Source organism: Monodon monoceros, unplaced genomic scaffold (assembly GCF_005190385.1).
Source record: "Monodon monoceros isolate NGI ecotype Baffin Bay Population unplaced genomic scaffold, NGI_Narwhal_1 Super_Scaffold_8, whole genome shotgun sequence".
NCBI lineage: Eukaryota > Metazoa > Chordata > Mammalia > Artiodactyla > Monodontidae > Monodon > Monodon monoceros.
In genome coordinates, this window is record NW_021703785.1 from 59,040,012 (window position 1) to 59,065,907 (window position 25,896).

The window sequence follows — 25,896 nt, forward strand, 5'->3', positions numbered from 1 at the left end:
TTCAGCCGGAACACCACCTTGGCTCATTAGCAACTGTGCAATTATTTGACATGTTATTGCATTCTGCCTTTATCTTATACAAACTACTGGAAAGTAGGAATTTAACTGTTGATATTAGTGCCATACGAATGACCTTCACCAGTACCAGTGTTGGGGGCTTTTTCTTCAGCCTCACTGCCTCCACTCACCCTGGTTATTAAGGATCCATTTTTCTGTTTAGGGGCCCTGACAAGTGTCCTAGGCCATTAGAAAAGGGGTGGCCACATAGGAGCCGCATCTCAGAGCCAGAGCAGGCATTCTGTCCACCGCCTCTGCCCAAACATTGATGGAAAGAATTATTACTCTTCCCCCAGCACAAGGGGCATGCAGGGCTCCCTCAAAGTCAGTAGCCTATGTGGAGAGGGATAGGAACACATGCAAATTCCCTGTACTTTCTGCTCAATTTTGCTGTGAACCTAAGATGCTCTAAAGAAACTGAGTTTATTAATTTCTTAAAAAGTCAGTGGAGGGCTTCCCTGGTGGCGCAGTGGTTGAGAGTCCACCTGCCGATGCAGGGGACACGGGTTCGTGCCCCGGTCCGGGAAGATCCCACATGCTGCGGAGCGGCTGGGCCCGTGAGCCATGGCCGCTGAGCCTGCGCGCCCGGAGCCTGTGCTCCGCAACGGGAGAGGCCACAACAGTGAGAGGCCCACGTAGCGCAAAAAAAAAAAAAAAAAAAAGATAAGGACAGTATCTAGAAGCTGGAAAGGCAAGAAAACAGATTCTCCCCTACAGCCTTCAGAAAGGAATGCAGCTCTGCCAACATCTTAATTTTAGCCCATCTTAATTTTAGTCTATAATTTCAGACTTCTGAATCACAGAACTATAATAAATTTGCATTGTTTCAAGCCACTAAATTTGTGGTTATTTGTGACAGCAGCAATAGGAAACTAGCACATCATTTTTCAGCCACTTCTCCCCCCTTTGCTCTCCAATGATAATAATCCTTCTACCTGAACAATGTGCATCCTGCTCACGAACTGGATGGGGGATGCAGGCGGGGCACAGTGATTAATACTTCAAGGGATTCTCTTGGCTCTCTAGAGATATGAAGCGCAAGCATCGTAAGTATTACACGCTTGGAAGATCTGGCATGCCATAACTGGTGAATAAAGATTCACTTCAGGGCTTCCCTGGTGGCGCAGTGGTTAAGAATCTGCCTGCCAATGCAGGGGACATGGGTTCAAGCCCTGGTCTGGGAAGATCCCACATGCCGCGGAGCAACTAAGCCTGTGTACCACGGCTACTGAGCCTGCGCTCTAGAGCCCGCGAGCCACAACTACTGAAGCCCGCACGCCTAGAGCCTGTGCTCCGCAACAAGAGAAGGCACCGCAGTGAGAAGCCCGCTCGCGGCAACTAGAGAAAGCCTGTACGCAGCAATGAAGACCCAACGCAGCCAAAAATAAATAAATTAAATAAATAAATTAAATAAATAAATTAAAAAAAGATTCACTTCAAACCAGGTGTCTCAGTCAAATGCTTATACAATCAAATACACAGCCAGGCTATGTATTTTCTTAATGCTTATTATTGATATAAACTCTTAATCAATTAAATAGATGTATACTTAACTCTCTCTCTCTCTCAGCCCAAAAGCCAGCTTAATGAAGATATACTAGAAGCGTTCCCATGAACGTCAGAAACAAGATGACAAGGTCATCCACTATCACCTCAATTATTTATTTTACCTTGTTCTGGGGTACTAGCCAATGCAATCAACCAGTAGGAAAAAAAACTGGATGTATAAAAATTGGAATGGGAAAGACAAAATTATACTTATTTTCAGAGTATAAGATTGTTCACATGAAAAAACTAAGAGAACCAAAACTATTATAAACAAACAAAAAAGAATTCAAGAGTTCTGGTCCAACGTGGCAACACAGGAAGCTCCTGAACTCACCTCCTCTGACAGACACACCAAATCTATAGCTACACATTGAACAATTCTCTCTGAAAGAAATCCAGAAACTAGCTGAGTGACTCCTACACACTGGGCAACTGAGGAAAAACCCACATCAAAAAGAGTAGGAAAAGCTGAGACACACTCTCACCATAAACCCTACCCTGGCAGAGGAACATATAACTGGGAGGAAATTCACAACCCCAGATTCTCCCTGAAGAGTCTGAACCCAACATCTAGTGCCCCAACTTCCACCTGACTTCCACCTGAGCGACAGGCCCCCAAACATCTCACTCTGAAAGCCACTGAGGAACGCATCCATGACAACCACAAGATGATGCAAACAAAGACGCAGTTCTTAAAAGGTTCCTGAGGATTCGCAATGGCTGTGCCCCCAGGGATCAGTCCAGAGGCAGTAGACACACACGCCCATCTTTAAATCTGTCCCTGAAAGAGGTCTATCTGCATACTTTAAAAGCTGCTACCTGAAGGTCAGGCTTCTAATTCAGCACACATCTAGGAACAGACTGCAGTTCTCCCTGCAGACCAGGGAAGCCAGCAGGTGCCATCTTCACACTTTCCCTCTGCCCTGCTCCAGGTCATTGGTGTCTCCTTGAAAGGACCTGTGCACATGTCTGGGGCCCTGGCTTTTGGAGATGCTGCCCCAAGGACACAAATCTTTATAACCTTGGTCTGGTGGCCAGAGCGGCTCGAGTTCCAGGTTCCACAGAACTGTAGCAAAACAAAGAAACACTTCTTAACCAGGTATCCCTCTCAGGACACAGCAGAGAAAAATGCCCAGCCTCACTCTTTCCCTGAGAGACGTTCACCTGCATACTTTAAAAGTAGTTGCTTGAGGGTACAGTATCCAATGAGCCTGCATCAAGATGCTTACTGAAATCCTCCCCTCTGGGACACTGACAGGTCTTGGCACACACTCAACTACTGGGAGTCATTAAGAACAAAGAGGGTGGCTTGGACAAACACAAAGATTTGAAAAACAACAAAGAGCTAGGGCCAGTCTAAATGATAAGTTTCATTTTCTCCACAAGACCACTCCATCAAGACTAGGAAAGGTGGCTGCCTGATCTAAAGCACAGAAACCAATACAGAGAGTCAAGGAAAATAAAGAAACAGAGGAGTACGTACCAAACAAAAAGCAAAATAAAATGTCAGGAAAAAACCTTAATGAAATGGAGGTAAGTGATTTATCTGACAAAGAGTTCAAAATAATGGTCATAAAGATACTAACCAAGGTCAGGAGAACAATGAATGAACAAAGTAAGAATTTCAAAAAAGAGATAGAAAATACGGAAGTACCAAACAGAGATCACAGAGCTAAAGAATATAATGATTAAACTGAAAAGTTCAACAATAGAGGGGTTCCACATCAGAGTAGATCAAGTGAAAGAAAGGATCAGCAAACTTGAAGAGAGGGCAATGAAATCTATTTAGTCAGAGGAGCAAACAGAAAAAAGAATGAAAAAGAGTATAAATTGCTTAAGAGACTTATGGGACACCATCAAATGGACCAGTATTTGCATTATAGGGGTTCCAGAAGGAGAAGAGAGAGAAAAGGGGGCAGAAAGCTTATTCAGAGAAATAATGGCTCAAAACATGCACAACATGGAGAAAGAAACAGACATCCAGATTCAGGAAACCTGGAGAGTTTTAAATAAGATGAATCCAGACATATATACACTACCAAACGTAAAATAGATAGCTAGTAGGAAACAGCCGCATAGCACAGGGAGATCAGCTGGATGCTTTGTGACCACCTAGAGGGGTGGGATATGGAGGGTGGGAGGGAGGGAGACGCAAGAGGGAAGAGATATGGGAACATATGTATATGTATAACTGATCCACTTTGTTATAAAGCAGAAACTAACACACCACTGTAAAGCAATTATACTCCAATAAAGATGTTCAAAAAAAAAAAAAGTAGCAAGAGAAAAACAATTATGGACAAGGGAATCCTAATAAGATTATCAGTAGATTTCTTCAGCAGAAACTTTATAGGCCAGGAGGGAGTGGCAATATACTCAAAGTTCTGAAAGAAAAAACGGTGAACCAAGAATACTCTACCCAGCAAATCTGTCCTTCAGAATTGAAGGCAAAATTGAGTTTTCTAGAAAAGCAAAAGCTGAAGGAATTCATCACCACTAGACCAGACTTACAAGAAATGTTAAAGGGACTCCTTCAAGCTGAAACGAAGGATACTAATTAGTAACAGGAAAACATATAAAGGTATATAATCTCACTGGAAAGGTAAAAATATAAATTCAGAATAATGTAATGTTGTAATGGTGGTGAGCAAATCACTTTTAAATCTAGTATGAAGGTTAAAAGACAAAAGTAGTAAAAATAACTATAACTTCAATAATTTGTTAAAGGATACCCAAAGTATAAAGATGTAAACTGTGATGTCAAAAACATAAAACATGAGGCTGGGGGCAAGAGTAAAAATATAGAGCTTTAGTATGCATTTGAACTTAAGTTGTTATCAGCTTAAAATAGATTGTCATAAATAAGACATTTTATATAAGCCTCATAATAACCAGGAAGCAAGAACCTATAATAGTTACACAAAAGAGAAAAAGAAAGGAATCTAAGCATACCACTACAGAAAACTATCAAATCACAAAGGAAGAGACAAAGAAGAAAGGAACAAAGAAATTACAAACCAGAAAACCATTAACAAAATGGCAATAGTAAGCCAATTCCTACCAATAATTACTTTAAATGTAAATGAACTAAATCCTCCAATCAAAAGATATAGTGGCTAATGCATTAAAAAAATTTTTAAAAAGCCCAAGCTCCAACTACATGCCACCAACCAGAGATTCACCTCAGCTTTAAGGACACACAGACTGAAAGTGAAGGGATGGAAAAGAATATTCCATGCAAATGGAAACCAAAAGAAAGCTGAGGATATTATATATATATCAGACAAAATAGACTTTAAGAGAAAGACTGTAATAAGAGACAGAAAAGGTAATTCTGTAACGATAAAGGGGTCAATCCAACAAGAGGATATAAAATTTATAAATATTTATGCACCCAACATAGGAGCACCTAAATTTATAAAGCAAACATTAACAGATCTAAGGGAAGAAATAGACAGTTATGCATAATAGTAGGGGACTTCAATACCCCACTTCCAAAAATAGATAGATCACCCAGGCAGATTGAGTTGTATGAGTTCTTTATATATTTTGGATATTAGCCCCTTAACAAATATATAATTTTCAAATATTTTCTCCCATTCAGTAGACTGCATTTTCATTTTGTTGATGATTTCCTTAGCTGTGTAGAAGCTTTTTAGTTTGATGTAGTCCCACTTGTTTATTTTTGCTTTTGTTGCTTGTTGCTCTGGTGTTGTATCCAAAAAAATCATTGCCAAGACCGATGTCAAGGAGCTTACCCTAGAGTTTTATGGTTTCAGGTCTGACGTTCAAGTATCTAATCCATTTTGAGTTGACTTTTGTGTATGGTGTAAGATAGGGGTCCAGTCATACAACTTAATAGCAGTAATCAATAAGGAAGCATTAGACTTAAACTGCACACATTTGACCAGATGGATTTAACACACACTTACAAAACACTGCAACCAAAAGCAGCAGAATATACATTCTTCTCAAGCACACATGAAACAATCTCCAGAACAGATCACATGTTTCAGGATACAAAAATCAATATACAGTTGCATTCCTACACAAATAATAACAAACTATCAGAAAGAAGAATTAAGAAAACAGTTCTATTTATAATTGCATCAAAAAGAATACTTAAAAATAAATTTCACCAAGGAGATGAAAAATCTGTACACTGAAAAACTAAGTCATTGCTGAAAGAAATTGAGGAAGACACAAATGAATGGAAAGATATTCTGAACTCATGGATTGGAAGAATTTGTTAAAATGTCCATATTACCCAAAGCAATCTACATATTCAATGCAATCTCTAACAAAATTCCAATGTTTTTTTTTTCACATAAATAGAAAAAACAATTCTAAAATTTGTATGGAACTACAAAAGACCCCCACATAGCCAAGAAATCTTGAGAAAAGAGGACAAAGCCAAAAGCTTCTCACTTCCTGACTTGAAACTATATTACAAAGCTATAGTGATCAATGGTATTGGCATAAAAATAACATATAGATCAAAGAAACAGAGTCCAGAAATAAACCCACACATATATGGTCAATTAATTTTCAACAAAGGAGACAAGAATATACAATGGGGCAAGGATAGTCTCTTCAATAAACGGTGCTGGGAAAACTGGACACCCATGTGCAAAAGAATGAAACTGGACCCCTATCTTACACCATACACAAGTCAACTCAAAATGGATTAGAGACTTGAATGTCAGACCTGAAACCATAAAACTCTAGGGTAAGCTCCTTGACATTGGTCTTGGCAATGATTTTTTTGGATACGACAGCAGAGCAACAAAAGCAAAAATAAACAAGTGGGACTACATCGAACTAAAAAGCTTCTACACAGCTAAGGAAACCATCAACAAAATGAAAATGCAGTCTACTCTGACTGAGAGAATATGTTTCCACAAAAGAAAAAAAAAGTATAACCTTGAATTAATTAAAATTATTGAAGAACAATTAAAGTGTTTTGAAAAGATTTTTAAAAATGCAGTCTACTGAATGAGAGAAAATATTTGCAAATTATATATCTCTGATAAGGGGTTAATACCCAAAATATATAAAGAACACATATAACCCAATAGCAAAAAAAATCTGATTTTAAAACAAGCAGAGAAACTTAATAGACATTTTTCCAAAGGAGACATACAAATGGCCAACAAGTACATGAAAAAGTGCTCAACACCACTAATCACCCTGAAAATGCAAATCAAAACCATAATGAGATATCACCTCATGCCTGTTAGAACGGCCGCTATCAAAAAGACAAGAAATAATAAGTGTTGGTTAGGATCCACATAAAAGGTAATCCTTGCACACTATTAGTAAGAATGTAAATTATCAGCCACTATGGAAAACAGTAGAGTGGTTCCTCAAAAAATTAAAAATAGAACTACCACATGATCCAGCAATTCCACTTCCGAGTATTTATCCAAAGGAAAAAAAATTACTATCTCAAAATGATATCTGCACCCCCATGTTCACTGCAGCATTTATAACAACCAAGACATGGAAAGAACCTGTCCATCAACAGATGAATGGATAAAGAAAATGTGGTATATATAAATACATACAATGAAATATTATTCAGCCATAAAATGAATAAATATTGCCATTTGCAACAACATGGATGCAACTTGAGGGCGTTATGCTAAGTGAAATAAGTCGGAGGAATACAAATGCCATCTGATCTCACTTATTTGTGGAATCTAAAAGAAAAAAAAACCCAAATGCAGAAAAAGAGAACAGATTGGTGGTTGGCAGAGGCAGGAATGGGGGCTAGGGGAAATGGGTGAAAGGGGTTAAAAGGTAGACTTCCAGTTATAAGGTAAATAAGTTCTGCAGAGGTAATGTATAGCATGGTGACTGAAGTTAACAATATTATATATTTGTAAGCTGCCAAGAGACTATATCTTAAAATCTCATCACAAGGAAAAAAAATTGTAACTGTGATATTGTGAATTATAAGAAGTATGTGTTTGGTCATTCAAATGATCAAAGTATATTTCTCATATACATTTGGTCTTTGCCCTTGGTTTTTCGCTCACAACTCCTAAAACCCTTAAAATTTCCTGAGATTAGAGCAATGGGGGCATCTTTTATTATAATATTTAGTCTCTTTTCCTCAGGTCCTAAAATCACTTCAGAGCCACAAAGGTGAAATGGGTGTCATGTTATTCATAACAATCCCCTTTCCACCACAATGGTGTTTATGTTAATGAGGTGACTTTTGCAAAGCACTTAAGGATGGGACTGGTGGCCTGGGAAACCCAACTTTAAACAGACAGATGGAACTTTTGGTCTCACCCCCTGATTTCCAGAGATGGGAGAGGGGCTGAAGGTTGAATCAACCACCAATGACCAGTGATTTTACCAATCATGCCTATGTAATAAGGCCTCCAGAAAAACCCAAAAGGAGGGGGTTCGAAGAGCTTCCATTTTGGGGAACCAGACTGCTTCCATGTGCCACCATGCCAGCACCAGATTCCACCAAGACAGAACCTCTTTTGTTCAGGACTTCGCTCTATGTATCTCTTCATCTGGCTGTTGATTCGTGTCCTTTAACATCCTTTGTAATAAGTCAGTAATCTAGTGAGTAAACAGGTTTCCTGAGTTTCTGTGAGCTGCTCTAGCAAATTAATTGAACCCAAGGAGGGGGTTGTGGGAACCTCCTATCTGTAGCTGGTCGATCAGAAGCACAGGTAACAACCTGGGCTTGTGATTGGCATCTGAAGTGGAGGGTGGCCTTGTGGGAGTGAGCCCTTAACCTGTGGAATCTGATTCTATCTCCAGGTAGATAGTGTCAGAACTGTGTTAAACTGTAGGATATCCAGCTGGTGTCAGAGAACTGCTTGCTTGCTGGTGGTGTGGAAACACCCACCCACCCACCCACACACACACACACACACACACACATTGGAAATTAGGTGCAAAACCTTTCAGTAACTATGTGAGGTGACAGATGTTAACTAAACTTACTGTGGTGATCATTTCACAATATATACATATCAAAACATTACGTTGGGGGCTTCCCTGGTGGCGCAGTGGTTGAGAGTCCACCTGCCGATGCAGGGGACGTGGGTTCATGCCCCGGTCCGGGAGAATCCCACATGCCACGGAGCAGCTGGGCCCATGAGCCATGGCCGCTGGGGCTGTGCAACCGGAGCCTGTGCTCCGCAATGGGAGAGGCCACAACAGTGAGAGGCCCGTGTACCGCAAAAAAAAAAAAGGAAAAACATTATGTTGTACATCTTAAACTATACAGTGTTCTACATCTACTGTATCTCAATAAAACTGGAAAAAAAGAATTAAGTAAGGTATCTGGCTACAATATTAACATACAGAAATCAATAGCCTTCATGTATGCAAACCACCAATAATTAGAAGAAAAAAATGGAAGAAAAGATCCTGTTTCTCATAGCAATAATTTAAAAATCCCTAAGAATAAACTTAAGGGGAAAATTATAAGATATGTATAAAGAAAACTTTAAATCACTGCTTAGGGACAGAAAAGACTTTGGCAAATGGAAATGCCTACCATATTCTTGGATAGAAAGTCTCTATAACATAAATATATTATCAGTTCTTCCTATGTTAGTGCATAAATTTAATGTGATTTCATTTAAATAGCAATAAGATTTTTTAATGGACCAGTTGATTCTAAGTTTATATGGAAGAACAAACAAATAAGTAACCAGGAAAATAATGAGGCGGAACCATCCCTATCAGATATTTAAACATAAACCTAGTAATGAAAATAAAAACAAAAATAATGAGACCTACTTAAACTTAAAAGCTTCTGCACAGCAAAGGAAACCATAAACAAAATGAAAAGACAACCCACAGAATGGGAGAAAATATTTGCAAACGGTACAACTGAGAAGGGATTAATCTCCAAAATATACAAACAGCTCATGCAGCTCTATATCAAAAAAACATAACCAAAAATGGGCAGGAGATCTAAATAGACATTTCTCCAAAGAAGACATACAGATGGCTAAAAAGCATGTGAAATGATGCTCAACATCACTAATTACTAGAGAAATGCAAATCAAAACTACAACGAGTTATCACCTCACACCAGTCAGAATGGCCATCATCAAAAAGTCTGCAAACAATAAATGCTGGAGAGGGTGTGGAGAAAAGGGAACCCTCATACACTGTTGGTGGGAATGTAAATTGGTACAGCCACTATGGAGAACAGTATGGAGGTTCCTTTAAAAACTAAAATAGAGCTACTATATGATCCAGCAATCCCAATTCTGGGCATATCTGGAGAAAACCATAATTCAAAAAGATACATGCACCCCAATGTTCACTGCAGCACTATTTACAATAGCCAAGACATGGAAGCAACCTAAGTGTCCATCAACACATGAATGGATAATGGATAGATGTTGTACATATATACAGTGGAATACAACTCAGCCATAAAAAAGAATGAAATAATGCCATTTGCAGCAACATGGATGGACCTAGAGATTATCATACTAAGTAAGTTAGACAGAGAAAGACAAATATCATATGACATCACTTATATGTGGAATCTGAAAAAAATGATACAAATGACCTTATTTACAAAACAGACACAGACTTCAGAGACTTCTAAAACAAACTTATGGTTACCAAAGGGGAAAGGTGGTGGGGAGGGATAAATTAGGAGTTTGGGATTGACATACACACACTACTATATATAAAATAGATAATCAACAAGGACCTACTGTATAGCACAGGGAACTCTACTCAATATTCAGTAATAATCTATATGAAAAAAGAATCTGAAAAAGAATGGATATATGTGTATGTATAACTGAATCATTTAGCTGTACCCCTGAAACTAACACAACATTGTAAATCAACTATACACCAATATAAGATAAAAATTAAATTAAAAATAAAAATAGGTAATTTCCTGGCGGTCCAGTGGTTAGGTCTCTGAGCTTCCACTGCAGGGGGCACGGGTTTGATCCCTGGTCAAGGAACTAAGATCCCACATGCCACGTGGCACGGCCAAAAAAAACTTAAAAAATTAAAATTAAAAAAAAAAAAACATAAACGTACTCAACAGTGTGGACCTAGTACATAAATAACCGTACAGGTCAAAGACAGAACTGAAATGAACCCAGATACACAGAGGAAATTATTATATAATAATAAGATTTTCAAATCAGTGTGGAAAAGATAATGGTAAATTAACTGGGTGGTCATATGGAAAAAAAAATTGGGACCATGTGTTATACCTTACACCAGAAAAAAATTCCAGGTGGTTAAAATATTTAAATGTAAAAAATAAAATTATAAAGCAGAAGAAATCATAGGAGAATTCTTTTATAGTCTCAGAGCGAGGAAGGCCCAAGTATGGTACCGAAAAGGAAAAGCAGACAAATTTTGTTACATAAAACTTGAGATTTTTCGAGACAAGTATCATCATGAGCAATGTTAAATCCAAATGTCAAACTGTGGGGAGGGTCAGGAACCATCTGCAGTTTATATCTCAAAGAGCTGATTTTACTCATATACAAAGAGCTCCTATACATCAATAAGAAAAATTAACAGAGCAAAAGAATATGATGAGACATAAGAAAATGTGCCAAATGCAGGTGGGATTAATGTTGCTAATCAATTGACCTTAGAATTGGGGTGAACCCAGCTCATCACAAGGATTCTTTCTTTTTTTTCTGGTACGCAAGCCTCTTACTGTTGTGGCCTCTCCCGTTGCGGAGCACAGGCTCCAGACGCGCAGGCTCAGCGGCCATGGCTCACAGGCCTAGCCGCTCCGCGGCATGTGGGATCTTCCCGGACCGGGGCGCGAACCCGTGTCCCCTGCATTGGCAGGTGGACTCTCAACCACTGTGCCACCAGGGAAGCCCAAGTATTCTTAAAATTATAAGGAGGCGGCAGAGAGGTTCAGAGAAAAAGACATAACCATAGACACAGGGTCAGAAATGTGCATTCATAATAAAAGAGATGCATTCATAAAAAAAGAAATCCACATTAAAAACCACACTCAGATCCCATTTTTAATCTATTACATTGGAAAATATCAAAAAGTTTTAGGACAACTTTAATGGCAAGGATGTGGGGAAAGAGGCATTGTCATATACAGCAGGTGAGAGGGTACTAGTACAACCTCTATAGGATGACAGTTTGGCAATATCTAATAAAAATCACATGTATTTAATGCTATCAAATAGCAATTCCAATCAAATAATTTATCCTATAGACATACTAGTACATATGAGAAATAATGCATGCATTAAAGCACTGTTTATAGTAATAGGAAAAATCACAAATGAACCAAATGTCCATTAATAGGGTACTAGTTAAATGAATTCTGACAATGGAATATTACACAGCTGTAAAAAAGAAATAAGGAAGGTCTTTACTGATATGGAACAATTTCTGAGATATATAATTAAATGAGAAAATCAAGGAGCAGAAGAGTGCCTACAGTATGCTTGATTTTTTAAAAAGGGGAAAAGGACATACATATATGGTAAAAAGTTTTAAATGCAAATATGAATATGATTTTATATATATATATATACACACATGCATGCATGCACACACACACGTAACTGTTGGCATGAACAGAACTGAAACACAAGAGACCAGTACTATTGGCTGCCTCAGGAGAGCAGACCTGGGAGTTAAGGCCAGAAGAATGAGAGAATATTTTCAATGTATACTGTTTTGTGCCTCTCTAATTTTACAACCTTATAATTATAATACCTTTTCTAAAAATAAAATATAAATGCAAGATTGTGCCTAAAAAGAGAATGTATAACTTGGGATTTTATTATTTTTGAGGCCTCTGAAACTGGAATGCCTCCTCTACCCATAGGTCTCAAACTGTACTTTTACTGCTTAGTGGATACCAACCAAGTGGGAGTTAAGCTGAGGATATGCTGCACTTGGGTCTAGTGGGATATACTTATGTGTTGTTTTGCAGTTTCTTGACTGTACATAGTTAAGTCATGGCTGGTGTCACAGGCTAAGAACGGCTTCCAGAAAGGTCCCCATCAGCCCACGGGTCATACTGGCATATGAACACGTCCTTTTTGGCACCTGACACTACAAGAACTTGGGTGGTCAGAGAGAAATAAGGCTTGAAATGTCCTAAGCCCAAAGCTTGTCTCGGGAAAATCCTTCCAAACCCCAGACATGTAAAAATGTGAGCAGAGAATTCAGTTCTCATAGGGGCCTTGTCCAGAATATGCTCAATAATACAATTATAAACATGCCACGCATTATTATTTTTATTTCCACGGGAATTACATGGAACAGAATTTATTAGTATGCCTGGGTCTATAAAACACAAACCTATAGTAATTTAACACAAATATTTTATACTTCAGTATATGAAGTCACATGTTTTGTGTATCCCAACTATCAATTTAAAATATTTTGATCTTATATATCAGTTATATTGCAATAAAACTGGGGGGAAAATTTGTGATCAATTATGCTAGTAAAGCCTGAATTACCTTTCTACTCTCTCTACAGAAAGATAATCTGATTTTGGTATAGTATTACGAAAATCACTGTTATAAGAAGAGGTGGACAAAAAACGTAGGGGGAAAGTATTATAGATGTGGGACGGGTACTTAGTTCATTAAAATATTAGACTTTTTCTGGATCTTGTGATTTGTGTGATATTGGTCAGGTATTTCCAATTTGTAATTTGTTGTGATTTCTTTCTTCATTCTAAATATTTGTTTTCTTACCTGTTTCGAATATTTTCTATCTTTTTTTTTTTAAAGGAGTCCCCACAAATTATGTAAGCTTCAGGCCCCAGACTCACACCTGGTATTCAGGATCAATTTAAAATTTAAATTTTCCAGTCTCTTGTGAGAAGATTAGAACTGATAGCACAGGGCTCAACTCCCATTTTTATGCTAAGGACTATAAATCCCAGATCAGCGAAGTAACTTGAACCAGTGGAAACAAAGCCCCCGGGTCTCTAAAACTCCCATTAACTCTCTTCTAAACCTCTGTCTCCTCGGGGCACAGAAAACAAAAAGAGGTGTCCTCCAAATCTGCTTCCACCTCAGCCTGCTTGTCCTCAAGTGCTATCACGCTCCCTACCTACTCAAGGCGTCAGGACACTTCTCATTTTATATCTCAAAGCAGAGATTTAACCCTAAGACTTACTTCTCCCGGTAATAGAACCTCCACACAGCTACACATCACAGGCTCATCCGTAGGACCTGACATGAACCCAGCTTATGAGAGACGGCCCCAAATTCCCAGGCTGCTGTGCCACTTTGAATTGCGTTACACAGGAGGCTTTTTCCACCTCCTGGCTATTTCACAAAATCCAAGATTTCTTAGCAGAACTTTTTACCAGTTTGTTCTGTTCAGCTATTGAAGCTTTAGTTATAACTCTAACCTGAAATCTATGCGAAACCCTCAATAGAGGTTTTTGTTTGTTGGGGAAAATCTCCTTATACCTAGCAATTGTGAGAATGCACCATTCAATTCTTTCTTGCCAAGAGGAGCTGCTGCAGGGGATGTAGCTGGCTGTCAGGATAATGCCTGGGCCCAGTGGGACTGCCAGGCCACTCCTCCCACAGCAGGATCCTCTAGTGGGCAGTCTTTGCTTGGGCTCCCTATTGGCTGGCCGAGAGCTTCTCAAAGCTGGACCAAATTCTCCAGCTCCTTCTACCAACACTTCCTCCCCTCCAAGGTGTCAGACCAGCATCTCCGATCAACGGTTCTCCCCTCTCCCATTCTCCCTCTCTTTATTCTTCAAGGTTTCTCCCCCCAGTGACTCTCCTGCACATCGAATTTCATCTTCGCATCCGCTTCTCAAGGACTCTGATGGATACACCACCCTAGAACATTTGAATCGTGTTTGTAAGACGAGAAGAAAGGGCCGCTTTTCTTTTTGCGAAGAAAGAAGGAAAAGAAGATTTACAGGGCACCTACCAAGCGTCAGGTATTTTCAAATACGTTGTCTCGTTTAACTCATAAAGGTAAGCACTATTATTCCCAGATTTTTAAAAATCTAAGGGGAATTCTGGTGAGTAAAGTGGCTGCTGATGCCCTCAGTATTTTTACAGAGCTGCCAGCCCTGCTTAGCTTTCTAGAGAAATTCTAGATTTGGAGCCAAGATGCAGTTTTCACGAGCCTCGGTAAGGGACGCATTTTGTTGTAGGTTGAATGGAATGAGGACTGTTACCTGCAGTAATCTCATATCCTTCCTTCACCCCAGCCCCTCTCAGACAAGAAATCTGCCAGTGGGCCTTTCCCTCACTGATATGCCCATCCCTCTTGTTCTAAGAATTCTCTGGCAAAGTCCAAACTGAGGGGCTTCCCTGGTGGCGCAGTGGTTGGGAGTCCGCCTGCCAATGCAGGGGACACGGGTTCGTGCCCCGGTCCGGGAAGATCCCACATGCCGCGGAGCGGCTGGGCCCGTGAGCCATGGCCGCTGAGCCTGTGTGTCCAGAGCCTGTGCTCCGCAACGGGAGAGGCCACAACAGTGAGAGGCCACACAGTGAGAGGCCCGCATACCACAAAAAAAAAAAAAAAAAAAAAAGTCAAAAAGTAGCTTAAAAGGTTGGACAGCTATATTAATTATGATAGCACCAACTGCTGGAAGATTGACCCCTCACTTTTGACACCCAATAGAAGCTTGTATCCTGCTTGCCCCACGGCAGTGGTGGCAAGGAGGATGGTGAGGGGGCCTTGGCAACAGGCAGTCAACCACTAACCAGATCCACAGTGGCTCTTCCATTGTCAGTGCACGGCATTTCCAAGGTTGACTTGGGTGTCAACATCCAGGTAATATGGAGAAGCAGGCAGAGAAACACCTGCTTCTGTATCACTTTTGCTAACATTAGAGCCATGGATGAGAACCACTCACGTGGCCACACCTGGATGCAAAGGAGGCTGGGAAGTGTGTCCCTGGCTGGACAAAAATGTGACACTATGAAAGAGAAATGTGAGTGTTTGGGTGAGAGCTGGCTATCTCTGCCCAGTAGGCACTGCTACCTAGGATGACTACCATCTCATTTTGCCCTGGGCACTCGCAGTTTTAGCACTGCAAGCTCCATATCCCCGGAAACCCCTCAGTCCCAGGCAAACTGGGACAGCTGTCACCCCATTAATTGAAAGTGAATTAATAATTTAAAATAATAACTTAGAAAATGGACAAAATTGCTTTTACATGCATTCAGGAGATGTCAGAAAAAAACCTGAGCAGGTAATTAGAAAGATTGGTTTTGAACCATTTTTTCCAGATGGAGAATTTGCTAACAGCCAAAGGTAAAATTTTAAGAATTCATGAACACACTGATTAGCAAGTAAAAGAGTCGCAAACACCTGAAAGTAAATTGGAAATAAAATATAAAAGCAATAAAATCCCAAACCATTAAAACCATCCAATATGCTAGAATATGAGCAGAAATGCTTACTAACATACAAAATACTGCTGAACTGCCTCTCTGGCAAAATAAAGTTATCAATATGTGAAAAAATTGGGGTGATATTCATTTTTGCCAGTTCACCCTGTTGGTCAATGTGTTATTCCATCAATTTGTCTTTAACCACGTCGCGATTCTCTGCAGAGAAGCCCTCTCAAACCAACCGAAACACAGGCAATCCCTGCCTTATCTTGTCCCCAGTCCTTTTTGTCTTTGCATCTTTCTGCAGCTTTGCTTTGCTAGATTTTGTTCTCCTTGTAAAACAAGTACCATTTATCTCAAGTACAGAGGCCAAATGTTCCCTTTTGGGGTGCTCTCCTCTCCTGCTTTCTACAACCTCTTGGTGCAAAGGGCAACTCAAATCAATGGAAGAAATAAAGCCTGAGAAGACCAGGTCCTTATTCTCTCCAGAAGGAAGTGATGCTTCTTTATTACCCTCCCATACACACACACATATCAGAATTATTACCCTCCCTCCCTCATGCTCACATCATATTACATTCAGCTGCGTCTGTGAGCGCCTTTCATGGGCTGCTGGGAATGTGTGACCTTTGCCACTCTGATTTCCTTGAGGGATCCCTTAGGAATTTCACATTGTATATTACTCGTCTTAGGAGCTCAAAAAACACAAAGCCTTGAAGTTTGATTCAAAAACATTAGATGAGGAAGAGATCCACAAACTTAGTCTCAGGAGAAAGTGAAATTCTCTAGGGAGACTGGAATACTATAGCATTTGCATTTAAACAATTTTGAACAGCAATTTCTGTGAGAAATTTGAGCTCTAGAGGGCTATGCAGACATATCAATAAATTCTGGCTTTCCACTGTAGCTTTTGAGAACCACAAACTTTTTATTCTTATCCCGTGCCTTTGAGTTTTCAGTGCACTGACTCCAGCTAAATTTCCTGGGTGGTGGAGTTAGTTTGTTTAGGTCATTGCTGATTTAAAGAAAGGGAGTGGGGCTGAACCAGCTTTTCACAGCTGTGAATCCCAGTTGTGAATCCCCAGGGTGCTAAAATAACAGTCCTCCTGGGGGCTGTCATTACTGCAACATAAGGTGAACTTGGTGGATAAAAAGTGCCAAGGTTGGGGAATTAGCAGTGATGCAAAATCACGTCTCTGGCATAATGAGGGGCTGTGAACGGAGAAGAAGGTAACCACAGAGACCGAATGGCCATACTATAGCCACTGTATATACTGCTATATATATATTATAATATGCATTTGATATATGTATATACAATATATATACACACATTATTTTATATATATATGTATATACTATAGCCACTATATATACTACTATATATATCTACGACAAATAGGGGCTACATGTGTATATATATAAATATGTGTGTACACACACACACTCTCTGACCACTATAGCCACTACTATAGCAGCTCCCTGACCTCCTGCCCATCTGTCCAGTACCCCTATTCCCACCTCACTGGCCTCCTTCAGCACCTTGAGTGCCATGCTGTCACCCATTGCACAGCCTTCGTGCCTGCCCTTCCCACATCTAATCTCTCCCTTCTTCTACAAACACCCCTCACCTACTCACTCGTACTAATCTTAAGGTCCCAGCTCAAAGGTCACTTCCTTAGAGGAGGCTGTCCTCTCAAATGAGGTCAAATCCCCCATCATAAGCTATTTTTTTTCCTGCACAGCAGTGTTCGCTGTTTATTATATAATTAGGCTAGTGTTGAAATAATATCCGTCCTCCCCAATGGACTGTTAGTTCCAGGAGGACAGGGATCTTGTCTAACTTGCTCACCTCTGCATGCCAGAGCCTAGAATAGTACCTAGCTGTAGTAGAGGTTTGATTACTATCGGTGGCATGGATGGATTTGGGTCTGATAAGGAACCCAGCCAAGACGCAGTATAGGTGGAGGGGAGAGGGCGCCCGCGGTGGAGACTCCCTCCAGGTAGCATGGCTGTGCCCTAAAGCGGTGGTTCTCAAATTTAAGCCTGCAGTAGAATCACCTGGAGGGCTTGTTAAACTGCAGATTACTAAGCGCCATCCCCAGAGTCTTTGCTTCAGTAGGTCTGGGCTGGGACGGGAAATTTAAAAATAACAGGTTTCCAGGTTATGCTGAGGCTCCTGGTCGTGGGACTTCCTTTTAAGAACCACTGTTCTAAGACATCAGGCAGTTTCCAAATAGCCTGCTAGAAGCAATCCAGCCACTCCCAGGCTTTTCTATAAGGAAAAGTAACCAACACACCAGGTCTTGGCAATCTCACTCTTATTTACATCAGTGATTCTCAGCCATCAGTGGGCTGCAGAATCACCTGTAAAAATGCCCAAAGCTCAAACCTTGGAGATTAAGTTTCCGTTGATTTGCTTGGGAACTCAACATCTACAGTTAAAAATCCTCCTCAGGTGATTATGAAGTACAACCAGGATTGAGAATCAATGACTGAGATCATGGTTGGTAATTCACCCAAAAATTTTAATTGCTGCAGATGGCTAACCTGTAATCACCGAGGTTTTTCCAAGAACCATGTTGTGCTCCTTTATTGGACTAAAGACTAGTACCACACAGCATCATTACAGGTAAAACAGAAACCTGTCCCTTACTCCAAATAACCATGTTAAAGGAAACTGTGCTTGGCGTCAGAACCGAAGACCAGAGGGTAGGAGACCATTCATTCCTTCAGTTCTTTACTGGGGGTTGACTACACCAGGTATGGTATTAAGTGCTGGGGACATAATGATGGCTGGGACACAATGAGGTTGGCGACTGTGAACATCAGAAGGACACAGAGATGAGGGGAAACAAGACCCCATTTGGTCCAGAGACGCAGTCAGAACTGAAAGGACCTACCTGGTGTCCTCCAGGGCCCCCGGGGTATCCACTTGGTCCCAGCAGAGCCGAGACGCTGAACGCAGGAGCAGAGGCGTCTGAGACCTGTAATACAAACCCGGCAAAGGAAAACAGCTTGACTGGGCGCACCTGAGCAGACTGGGTTTGGCGGTCTGAAATGCTGCGTGTCAGGGTTGGAGGGGAAGTGTTGATATATTACCATCGGGGAACGGGTTGTGCCCAGGGATCCCGCTCTGCTGCAACCCCTCAACTAGGGGGTTCTGGCCATCAGGGAAAACGCACACACACGCACAAACATCACACTAGCAAAATTAGAACGAAAATCTCACTAATGTCTGAGCAAGTCCCATACCTTTGAAATGCTGGGCCCTCCAGAAGTAGCTGGTTGGGGACTGAGGCCAAACTGGAACCTCCTACTCCCCTGTCAAATGATACCTTTGAGCAGATCTAGGTTCTGGCCACTCAGAGAGAGGTCGGAGAGCCAGCGCATCCCCTGAGAGCTGGGTGGAACCCGGCCGAGCGGGAGTCTGCAGGCCAACCAGCACCCCAGGGACTGCGGGCTGTGGAAAGTTGCGGGCCGGAGCTCTGCCCGCTTCTCCAGCCAGGCCTCATCTGAGAAGCACCAGAGGAGCTGTTTTCACCAGTAGGGGCGCCCAGGCCTCACGCAGACCAATTAACCAGGAACCGGAAGGTGGGGTCAGACAGAGGTCTTTTTCCTGAGCCCACAGGCGCATGAGGAGTGATTGCTCTGCAGAAAAAGCCTCCTGATGGGACCCCGTTCGCAGGCTGAGCCACTGCCGGGGAGGGGCTGCGAGAGGGTTGGCGCTTCTTCCTGCCCTGTGAGGTCGGCAGTCAGCCTTCCTCCTGCGGAAAAACGTGCACCCTGGGCTCTTAAAATCAGCTGACTCATTCTTAACTCCCGTGGTGTAGAGAGAGGACGGTGTTTAACGCCCCATCCCTGCTCAGGACACACAGAGTACCCCCCTACTTTCTCTCTGCTGAATGCTGCCCCTTCCCTTATTTATTCAGCAAACATTTGTGCAAAAGAAGAGGTCTAGATTTACTGAGCACTTACCCGGTTCAGACAGTGTCTGCGGCTGAGGAGAGAGCAGGGGACAGCAGGGGTGCTTACAGAAAACAGTCTAGAGCCCAGAAACAGACACCAACGTGTAAACAAATAAATGGACAATGTGTCGGCTAAGGGCTGCCATAACCCAGGATGATATTATCATGAGTCGTTTGGAGGGAAGTGTTTCTGTGGATTGCCTGGTCAGAAAAGGCCTCTTTTCTGAGAACATGACATTTAAGCAGAAACCTGAATTATAAGAAGAAACTGGCCACCCTGGAGCAGAGAGTCCCAGGCAGAGGGTACAGCGACAGTGCAAAGGCACTGAGGTGGGAAGAGCTCGTATATAAGGAGCACAGAGGACAAGGTCAGGCAGTAGGAGGGGCCTGCACATCCACACGTAACGGGAGGCCACAGGAGGAGAGAGGCGATATGACTGGCAGTGGGTTTTTTTTAACATCTTTATTGGAGTATAATTGCTTTGCAATGGTGCGTTAGTTTCTGCTGTATAACAAAGTGAATCAGCTATACCTATACATATACCCCCATATCTCCTCCCTCTTACGACTCCCTCCCACCCTCCCTATCCCACCCCTCTAGGTGGTCACAGAGCACCGAGCTGATCTCCCTGTGTGATGCGGCTGCTTCCCACTAGATACCTGTTTTACATTTGGTCGTGTATATATGTCAATGTTACACTCTCACTTCGTCCCAGCTTACCTTTCCCCCTCCCCGTGTCCTCAAGTCCATTCTCCATGTCTGCATCTTTATTCCTATCCATGACTGGCAGTTTTTAAAGATCGCTCCGGCTGCTGTGCAGAAAATAGAACGCCATACAAGGAGCAAGGGAGGAAGCTAAGTGACCAGCACGATTCTCCAGATTAGAGGCCACGTCCAGCGTCGAGGATGTGTGGTATCAAAGCACAGGCTGCTGTGTGCACCCACTGAAACCCTCACTGGACCGTTCTATGGAGGACTTTGGGGCATTGTTCCTGGCTCTGTACCATAGCCTGTTTCTTTGGCCCTCCCAGAGATGCTGTGAGCCACCAATATCCTTTATAAAAATTCTAATTCTGCTCAGAACAGCCAGAGTTGGATTCTGTTCCTTGCCACTAAGAATTTGAACATGGTTAAGCACATCTTGAAATCAATAACAAATAATTCAGAAGTTCTTATGTGTTAAATACAAGTGATACACTGACATAACTCAGTGTAGGATTAGAGAGCAGAAAAGTATGGTAACATGATTTAATAATAAAAAGACCAATGACTCCAGTTTGCTGGACCTGCCTAGTCTGTATCTGCTGACCCCATGTACTTATTAACAGCTCTCTCATTCTCCAAAGCTTCCTGATTTGGAGGATAAGAATCATCCTTCTTATTAAGTCCTGGAGCATAACTTTGATTCTGGGTCCCCAAGTCAAAGCTTCCCGACAGGCCTCTGTCTTATGGCCCACCCAGCCATGACAGGAAACAGCTCCTTTTACAGTACCAAATGTCACGGCAACTGCGGGGCTGCGGGGCATCCATCAGTGATGAGCCTTTTTTGGTAACCATACCAATGCTCTCACTCTTATGGGGGCTGAATTGTCTCCCCACCCCCAAATTCATGTGCTAAAGCCCTAACCCCCAGAAACCTCAGGATGTCACTGTATCAAAAGATAGGGTCTTTAAAGAGGTAATGAAGTTAGGGTGGACACTTAATCTAACTTGACTGGTGTCCTTATAAGAAGAGGAGATTAGGACACAGACACATACAGAGGAAAGAGCATTTGAAGACACAGGGAGAAGACAGCCATCGACAAGCCAAGGACAGAGGCCTCAGGAGAAACCAACCCTGCTAACACCTTGATCTCAGACTTCTAGCCTCAAGAATTGCAAAAAAATAAATGTCTGTTGTTTAAGCCACCCAGTCTATGGTACTTGCTATGGCAGCTCTAGCAACTAATACACTCACGTAACACAACGTAGACCGGCATTCTCTCAAAGCCTCCACCTTAAACAGAACTTTCCATTGCCCTGACCTACAATTAGCACCACTCAGCCGAGGGACCCTCAGCTGCTGCAACGTGGGCCAGCTAATCTGCCCAGGCAGATAATCCAAGCCAGTTAATCTTCAGTACCTGGCAGCCCACTTCTGTGTAATCACCAAATATGGAGAGTTAGGGGTTAACTGGGGCTCCTTTAATCCATGCTGACTGCCTGTCTCTGTGTATACAGGGTACAGAAGGTTAAAAAGTATTAAGAACCTTAACCATGAACTTGACTCATGCCCACTGCTCCTGGCAAAGCAGGTTTCCAGGGTTACAGACTTGATGCCCGATCCTGTCCTCATACATAATACTTGCTTTCATCCCTGTGTCCTGGAGCCAACTCATAGATCTGAAGGTTCTCAAAGAGAAAGGCTTGTCATGAGACTGGTCAGCTGTCTGCTATCAAGGCCTTTTATGGGATCAATCAACAATATTTTATCAGGTATTCCTGGCACTGTGACGGTTTCAAAGAACTATCACCCTTGGTTCCTGCCCTCAAAACAGTGACTGTATAGCTGGGGTTGATGTGGTTTAAGAACTTCAAAGTTAATAAAAATAAGAGAGCTGAGTAACTAAGCAAAGACCAGGACCAGCTCCTGGTTCTTTGTCTCGTTAGCTGCGTGACCGAAGTCAATTCTTCCACCTCTGAGTCTCAGGGACCTCCTTTGCCAGTTGAGGGTAAGAATACCTTCCTCACAGGGTTCTTGTGAGAAGGGAACTAAACAGTATATGGAAAAAAGTGTCCAATGAGGAGCTGGCACCTAGGAGGTGCTCCTTTTTAAAGAGAAGAAATTGACAAGTGTAGGCCACGCTCGCAATAGCTGTGAGTGAGGGGAGACTCAGGAAAAACATAGGACCTCGTTCTCACATTTGTCCAGTATTTACTGAGCACCTACTATGTGCCAGAAACCCAGGTCTATGTTGGGAATACAAGACCAGGTCCCAAGATGCTCCCAGTCAGCCGGAAGCAGACAAGCTATAACCAGACAGGTGTGGGGCAGGAAGCGGGAGGGGCTCTCACCTGAGGAGGGTGTGGCTGAGTTTCTGTAAGGCTGACTCAGCAGGCCCTTCACTGAAGAGATCTATCAGGAAGGGTGTCATTTTCACACGCGTGCGCGCATGTACACGCATGCGTGCACGCACACACACACACACACACACACACACACACACAGAGTTTATTGAAGTTCTCACTTTACTTTGCAGTTCTATGTTTTGCCTATAATGGCACCAAGAGACCCACATAGATTTATATCCATTTTCAGGTTTCTGTAATGTGATGGGTTTTTGCTTTCTATTTTCTCTTCTACAGAAAATGAAAACATAGATGAATGTCTATGATGATTCGAACTATAAAATATTTACAGACATGCGGTCTGTTTTCCCCTGAAGTCCTGATGTTTATCATATGCCAAGGTCCTGAGGCAGCCAGTTTGGTCACACAGTCTGTGAGGCCTCAGCCGCTGACCTGTGGGGTGAGGAAGGCGGGTCTGAACAAGCCTGGGCTGCAGTCTGAGCTGCCCCCTGCCAGCACTAACCAAGGGGGATGGACAGTTGGGTTCCATCTGCTACTGTCATTCTTCTGGGGGGTCCAGTTTGAGCAGGGGTGATACCTAAAGTCAGGTGGGGGTAACATCATAGTTCTCTGTGGTCCACCTGAATTCAGGGAGGGCCCCAAGCAGATGCAAGGTAAGGGGTCTTCACTCAGACCAAACGAAGACCCAGGGAGGAGGGGGCTGGTCCAGGGCTTAATCCGTATGCGGTGCTTTCTGCGTGACATCTCCCACGGGCCTCACAACCACCTTAATGAGTAGTTCTTCATGAACCTCATTTTACAGACGAGGAATCAGAAGCTTGGAAAGCTTAGGAAGCAGCCCAAGATCCCACGGCCACTAAGCAGAGACCAGAAACCCAGCCCAGGTCTGACTCCCAGGTTTCCATCTTTAACCTCTACACCCCACTGCCTATAGGTAAAGTGCCTGTGCTTTCAGTAAACACGGGCTCATGCCCACAACACCATCAGGTCCCCAGGAGCAGGATGAGGTCCAGGCCTCGCCCACTTGGGTAGATAGGTTCTACCTGTGTTTACTGGCCTGGTCAGCTTTGGCTTTGGAGCCAGGTAGGGCTGTTCCTCCAGCTGAGGAGGGCTGGGGGAAGTGGGGTGAAGAGCTGACAGTGGAAACAGATAAGAAGTGAAAAATTCAGGGCTTGCATTTCTTCTATTCCAAATATATAAAATAAACATTTGGATGGCAAACTGAGTTTTCTCCCTGGATGTTTCGACACACAGATTACAGATCTTCACATTTTCCTCATGTTCGGGAATTTTCTAAGATGAGATTCTGATGCTTCATGGTCACTCTGGTCATTCTGAATGCATCTGGTAAGCCCAGAATAGAAACGGCTGGTGTTTCAACAGCACATCATCCATACAGTTTTCATGAAGAGTTTTACCTGGAAGAAGCAAGACAATGGATACCCCTTGCAGTAACAGTCACTAGAAATGTTTATTTCATAAGGAAGAATGTTGTTATATTCAGATCTATGAAACAAGTTGAAATGGAGTTTCAGCCAGGGGACAGCAGCTGACACCAACATGGTGCATGTCAAGATGCTCCATATCCAGAAGACAGACCTATTCCCTACTTTGGGGACCAGAGGGAGAGCCCCAGGCATTTGGGGGGGTCTATCCGACCTCCAGCATGTGGAAAAGGAGGGCTCAACCCCCGCTGGGGTTTCAGGAACACGGAAAGAATGTGGGAGTAGGGAGGACCGGCCAAAGGGTCACTGGAGTCAGCAGCCAGAGAAGGGAGCACGGAAAGACTCAAAGCATAACCTCCTAAGGATGGGTGAAGTCCTAATTCCAGGGGCAAAACAGAAGATCTGAAGCAGAGAAAAGGCAGGACTGAGTTAGCCAGAAACGATGGCCAGAGTAGACGTGATTACACAGGGATAGGCCTTTATAGCCTGTCCTCATAGCCCTCGGATGAGGCCCTCGGCTGGGGGAGGGGGTCTGTGAGAGATGCTCCCTGGTTCAGACACATCCAAAGGTGATTCCCGAGCAGCTCCCTGGCACTGCCAGCAGGCATGGGCACCTCTAAACATAGGGTGATGCTCCCTTGTAGTAGATTCCTGGGGCTGCTGTAACAAAGTACCACATATTGGTGGCTTAAAACAACAGAAGTTTATTATCTACAATTCTGGAGGCCAGAAGTCCAAGATCAAGTCCATCCAAACAGCCTCATCTTTACTTGACAGCTTCTGCAAAGACCCTATCTCCAGATAGGGCCACATTCTGAGGAATTAGGGTGTTAGGACTTCAACATATCTTTTTGGGGGGGACACAATTCAGTGCATATCACCCCATTTTTACCAGGCCTTCAAGCAGTCAGTGCTCCTCAAACCCATCCGCCCATTAGGTATTAAAAATACCAACATCTGGGCTCTACCCTGAGACTCTGATTCACTGGGGCTGGATGGGGCCTAGGCACCTGTACTTTCTACAAGTTCCCCCAGGCAATGCAAAAGCATGGCCCAGTCTGAGCACTTCTGTCCTGGGAGTAAAACAAGGTAAGGAACCAGAGACACAGGGCTGTCCTCTGCCTGGGCGAGTCCTGTGCCCACCGCTGTCATCCTGCGCTGTGGCTGAGCAGCCCCGAGGAGGGCGCTTGGATGGAAAACATCAACTCTTCGGAACAGCATTAAATGATAGCTCCCAGTGTCTTAGGATGAGGGAGTCTGGGGTTTTCATGCTTTTCAACCACTAAATAAAAAACGTGTCTGGGAGGGGCAAGGGTAAGCTGGGATGAAGTGAGAGAGTGGCATGGACATATATACACTACCAAATGTAAAATAGATAGCTAGCTAGTGGGAAGCAGCCGCATAGCAGAGGGAGATCAGCTCGGTGCTTTGTGACCACCTGGAGGGGTGGGATAGGGAGGGTGGGA

General features: G+C 42.7%; 1 long non-coding RNA gene across 1 annotated transcript in view; it reads right to left on the reverse strand.

The window, feature by feature from the left end:
• Positions 1-19,443, reverse strand: part of LOC114888020 — an 82,885-nt gene extending 63,442 nt beyond the window's left edge. The window contains exons 1-2 of the long non-coding RNA XR_003791688.1: positions 19,203-19,443; positions 18,851-18,934 (exon numbers count right to left, since the gene is read on the reverse strand). This is a non-coding gene — a long non-coding RNA (uncharacterized LOC114888020). The remainder of the gene's footprint in view (positions 1-18,850; positions 18,935-19,202) is intronic.
• Positions 19,444-25,896: the final 6,453 nt, after the last annotated feature.